The sequence below is a fragment of the Heloderma suspectum genome, chromosome 5, assembly GCF_057233095.1.
Source record: "Heloderma suspectum isolate Gila_16-S chromosome 5, 16-S_ref, whole genome shotgun sequence".
Classification (NCBI taxonomy): Eukaryota; Metazoa; Chordata; class Lepidosauria; order Squamata; family Helodermatidae; genus Heloderma; species Heloderma suspectum.
The window spans coordinates 234,375,877-234,382,020 of record NC_139462.1 but is presented as its reverse complement, the minus strand read 5'-3'; positions in this window follow the sequence as shown (position 1 = coordinate 234,382,020).

The window sequence follows — 6,144 nt, the reverse complement described above, 5'->3', positions numbered from 1 at the left end:
CAGGAAGCTGTGCCTGAGAACCAAACACTTCTAGCCTATGCTGAAAATGCTTGCTGGTGTTGTGCTGCCTCATGGGTAACATGTATGGTATAAAAACCCATTTAGCCCAAGAGCTCGTGGTTCAGAGAAGCTGTCTGATCCAACCATTAAGTACGCCTGTGTGCTGTAAGTTACCCAATAAAGTCTCCTTGTAAGTAAACCCCCCCCCCCGCTGGAATCCCAAAACACAAGTGGGGCTAGAGCGCCTCACCCAGTATCAAACCCTGCTGTTAGAAGCCAAGAAAGCAGGTATGAAGAAGTCAGTTAATATGACCAAAGGGTCTAAAGTGCTGCAAGGTGCCACCGAGGCCCCAGAGCGTACTTGGAGCGTCTTTCAAATGCCTATCGCCAGTATAACCCCCTCAACCCAGAGGCCCAAGAAGATGTGGACGAAAAAAAAAAGAAGACCCAGCAGAGGCAGAAGATTCTTAAAAAAGAACCAGTGTGCCCAGTGTGGACAAGATGGACATTAGTGGCATGAATGCCCAAATAAAATAAATCAAATACACAAAGGAGAAAACCAAAAGGGCCAGAATGGGCGAAGAGGGAGACAGCTTGAGAGGGGCCATGACATTGACTGTGAGGGTCCGTGAGACTGACTTCATGATTGACACTGGAGCGGCATCAAGAGCAAGCAAACGTTAGCCTTAAACAAGAAGTCCAAACACTGAGCAAAGTTCTTCAAGCCCAGCATAGCTTTGTCTTAAAAAATAAGCCATTCCCATCACAGAAGTTCATCCTTTCCAACCAAGAGTTAAAGTATGAGTTAAAGAGGGAAAAATAACCCTTTGACTCCCAGATGGAGAGGGCCAAAAACTGTTATACTTTCCACCCCCACAGCTATGAAAGCAGCTGGAGTTAAACCCTGGATACATTGGACACGAGTCAAGAGAGCGAGAGGGGGAGAGTAGACTGTAAACAGAAATCCTGAAAATCCTTTAAAAATCATTCTGAAAAAGCAGTAAGAAGACTCAGGCTAGACCTTACTGTGGACACACCGGGAGACTGTCCCCCTGCATACGGTCAGACCTGCAACTGGAGAATTGAAGAAGGGGACTAGACCCTACTGCAGCTTGCCAGGTGAATAGCTGCCCAGCGTACGGTCAGATCCCAAAGAAGATCAAACATGCGTGTTGTAGTGTTAGTAGTGTTGCATTGTGTTTCCTTAATAAGGTGCAAAAAGGGGGGTCTGCCCCTGGAAAGAAAAGTTTGTCCCAGTGATTTGCTGATAATTACTGGCTTCACCTGGCTAACATCACGAAAATAAAACATTTTTGTTTGCCAAGAGATATACCTGCAAACAGGCTTATTAGCTCTTGCCTAATACCTGTCTGTAGACATCCTGGGAAAATTCAAAAAGATACCATGTTAAGAGTTTATGGTGTAAGTTTAACTTATTCCCAAAATGCTAATTGGGGCATGGTTGCAAAGATCCTACCCCCTACAGAGTTCACTCTACACACCCCCATAGTTGCTGAAACAAATGCTACGTGTGCACGAATGCTTAATTGTCATTTTTTTTTCCAGAAAATATAAAGCTATCCCTGGCCCCCTTCCACTATAATAAAATTCAAAACATATCTTTTAATGATGCCCACATACTTTTGCCTCATGGATGGTTTTAGACATGTAGTTCCCGCACTTGGTCATTCATTCCTGCCAACTTGTCTAATAACCACCCATGTTGCCTCAGCTGCCAATTGAACTGGTGCCAATTCTTCCCCTGTGGCCCGAGAAAATCCGTCGACGGCAGCCTCGAGCACTCCAACTAACTAAAAATTGTAATAGTCATGTGCAGTTATATTCTGACTCAGAAAAATTGGCCTTAGCAATGTCACTGGTTGGGGTTCCAGGTTTAGCCTTGGCTGATGGTCTGGAGATCAACCGGTTAGCTTGCAGCTTAGCCAAAAGCATAAATGCCACCTCACGAGCATTGTCATTGTTAAATAAAGAGTTGCGTGATCTAAGAGGTGCAGTTCTAGAAAATAAAGCTGGTATAGATTACCTCTTCCTTCTTCATCATTTAAGTTATGAAACACACCAAAAGCTCTGTTGTTTTAACTTAACTAATAATGGCAATGCTGTAGATGAACAGATCAACAAGCTGCACAATATAGTAGCTAACAAAACAATAAGACAAAACAATTACCTAAATTAGTTAACCCCTTGGCTTCCAGATCTTAGCTGGCTTGAAAGCATTGTTCATCCTAATTCTACCAGTGTTGTTCATAAAGATACTGTTATGTCTCTGCGTTCCTTGTCTTATGCACTGTTTAACCAATCTGGTTTATGTCTCAGCTAGTAAAACTGCTGCCCTCTACGCTCTAATAGCCCAACAAGAGGCTAAGTAATATGTATGTCACAAAAAGCTTTGTATGGTTATCAGAAATGCTATAATTGTAATGAAATTATGCATTTAAGGGGGGAATGTAGCAGCCATATCGGGGGTCAGACTAAGTAGCCTCATGCAGTCTCATGCTTCATGTTCTTGCTGAGCTCTTTCTCCCTTGAATATATTGTTGTAAGCTGACGAGACACAGGAATTCCTTGTCTTGTCAAAGGTCACACAATTGTATATCTTGTTCTCTGCTGTTCTCTTCTGTTCTCTCCTTATCACGGCTACCCTATAACCCAGTTCTTGTATTATAAACAATGGTGCTGGGAAAAAAAATGTTGAGGACTGCAACCCCACGCGAGAGGGGGAGGAGGAGCTATTTCCTATGTGTCACAATGTCTATAAAAACAATGTGCTGATGTATTTTGGGGCTTCTGGCTCTTTGGAAATGATTCCAGCCTTAAGCCCGCGGGTTAAATAAAGAATCTCTTTTTCCTTCACTCCGTGGAGATGTGTTAGAGGCATCTCCAGCTCCAATGGTTCCTGCATTACGCTGGAACGTACCGCGGTGCGGCGACCCGTCGTGGCGCAGCTGACGAACATGCCGCGGAACCGGGCGCACCGCTGCTCTGCTCTAGCAAACTGGGCGTCACTCTGTGATATCCTGATGAGGACTGTGGAGCCACTTTACAGGGACTATTACATCAAACCTATTTTAATATATATTCATAACGTGTTTTCCTTTTTAAAATTCAAATTATATTTTTGTGTTTTATAGCTTTACGGTTGGTAAGCTCAAAGTTTCATTTTTGAGTTTTCCAGCGCTCACAGAAACAATCTTAAACTAGAAAGCTCATTTCAATAATTTTAATTGGTTTAATCTATTTTAGCAGCCTGTTGCACCTATCTTATATTATCTTTTAATGTCTTATTTCATTGATTTTAGTTGTTTTAGATGCTTTAATTTTTAAGTTTGAAAGTTTTTGTCGCTGCTACTGTTGCTGCTGCTGAGTTTGCCAAGCGGGTTACAGTGCCAAATGTCGTCAAACACTGATAGGGTTCTGAATAGTTTTAAATAGTTTAGAAATGGTATATACAAGGGGGAATTACAAAGAGCTGGGCCTTTCACCTGCATCCTTGCAGGATCCAGTTAAACCACGCGTAAGGCACAGGCTAAAATTACACATTTTTTCTCTCAGCTGGAGCCTTCAACAGTTCAACAGGCAAATATGCCACAGAGCTCAGAACACCATCAGCAAACTCCGATTTGCTTGACCACCCCCTGGACTTAGGACCACAGAACAGGAGAAGTGTTTAGAGAAATCTGGCCTGGACTCCGATCTGCCTCAGGAGGAAGGGGCTACTTTTGCTCCTGCTTATGAGGAATTTTTAAACCTCCAGGCACTTTTAAAACCTTCCCTGGCCTCAATCTGCATTGATGTCATGGAGACACAAAGTATGTTGTTTGCAAATATGCTGCAGATTCCCCAAGGAGATATTTCAGCTATTAAGCAATCAACTGTAGAATCTAAGCAAATTCGGAGAGACCTAATGGGTCTAGTTTTAGATCCTCCTCTTAAGTTACTCTGGGCTATGGGTTCTGCCCCACAAAAGTGTGATCTTGGTAGAAAAAATTGTATTCAAGCCAGCACACAAACTGATCCCCTAGAAGCTCCCACAGGGAGCCAAGCGCGGGCTGATGTAACTAGGGAGCCCACGGTACAGGGAGCCAAAGAAAAAAACCATAGTGATGCCAAGAGAAAAACTGGGAGAAGAACCAAGAGAGAAGCCCTGACTCAGAAAAGTTCCCACAGGGGTGGCAAATCTAACAAGGGGAAAAAGAAGCTAACGTCCTGCTACAGTACTTGTAACAGTCATTTTAATTTTAAGAGATTGTTTAGACTCATGGACAACAAAGTTCAGGAGAAAAATTATAGCCCTAACAAGATAAAGATGGCTCGGAGCTCTCGGAGGAAGAAACACTCTTTGTTGCATCTCCCTGCTCTACCCCCACTAGTTGAGGACCCTGACCCACAGGCAGCAATTACTGACCTCCTGTCACTCAAACCAGCTGATGTAAAATTACTATCTAATGCTTCTCCCCCGCCTGGAGGCCTAGGCATAGTTGGAATCATCTGTACTGCTGAACTGCCCCTGGCAGCAAACCCATCTATAATACTTCTAAAATACCAGCTGGTCTTTTGTAACTTTCCAAGGCCAAGCAGTGAATTGTCCCAAACTGAAAAGAAGTACTTTTTTTTTTTTTTTTTTTACAAACCCTTAGTGATATAGGGGTAGGTTTTCTGTCAATTCTTGACATAGAGGATGTTGAAGATCTGTCCTTTGATTACCCTAATTTTGGGATAAAAATAACCTTCACTAAAACCTCCACTATGCACTCTATCCTCACATAGAATCATAGAATCATAGAATAGTAGGGTTGGAAGGGGCCTACAAGGCCATCGAGTCCAACCCCCTGCTCAATGCAGGAATCCAAGGCAGAGCATCCCTGACAGATGGCTGTCCAGCCTCGTCTTGAAGGCCTCCAGGGCAGGAGAGCCCACCACCTCCCTAGGGAATCGGTTCCATTGTCGTATTGCTCTAACAGTCAAGACATTTTTCCTGATGTTCAGCCGGAATCTGGCTTCCTGTTACTTGAGCCCATTATTCCATGTCCTGCACTCTGGGATGACTGAGAAGAGATCCTGGCCTTCTTCTCTGTGACAACCTTTCAAGGACTTGAAGAGCACTATCATATCTCCCCTCAGTCTTCTCTTCTCAAGGCTAAACATGCCCAGTTCTTTCAGTCTCTCTTCATAGGGCTTTGTTTCCAGTCCCCTGATCATCTTTGTTGCCCTCCTCTGAACCCTCTCCGGTTTGTCTGCATCCTTCTTAAAGTGTGGTGCCCAGAACTGGACACAGTAGTCCAGATGAGGCCTAACCAGTGCTGAGTAGAAGGGAACTAGTACTTCCCGGGATTTGGAAGTGATGCTTCTATGAATGCAGCCCAAAAGTGCATTTGCCTTTTTTGCAGCCACATCACATTGTTGGCTCATATTCAGCTTGTGATCGACAACAATTCCAAGATCCTTCTCGCTTGTAGTGTTGTTAAGCCACGTATCCCCCATCTTGTAACTGTGCATTTGGTTTCTTTTTCCTAGGTGCAGAATTTGGCATTGATCCCTATTCAATGTCATCCTGTTATTTTCTGCCCAGCGCTCCAGTCCATCCAGATCACTTTGAATTTTGTTCCTGTCTTCCAAAGTATTAGCTATCCCGCCCAATTTTGTGTCATCTGCAAATCTGATCAGCATTCCCTGCACCTCCTCCTCCAAGTCATTAACAAAAATGTGGAAGGGCACTGGGCCCAGGACTGAGCCCTGCGGTACCCCACTCCTTACCTCTCCCCAGTTTGAGAAGGTCCCATTGATAAGGACTCTTTGAGTTCGATTCTGTAGCCAACTGTGGATCCACCGGATCGTTGCTTCATCTAGCCCACTTTGAGCTAGTTTGCTCATCAGGATATCATGGGGCACTTTGTCGAAAGCTTTGCTGAAGTCGAGGTATATGATGTCTACAGCATTCCCACGGTCTACAAGGGAGGTGACTTGATCAAAAAATGAGATCAGATTTGTCTTGCAGGACTTGTTTTTGACAAATCCATGTTGGCTTCAAGTAATCACGGCATTGTTTTCAAGGTGCTTCCAGATGGATTGCTTTATCATCTGCTCCAGAATTGTCCCTGGGATTGATGTCAGACTGACTGGTCT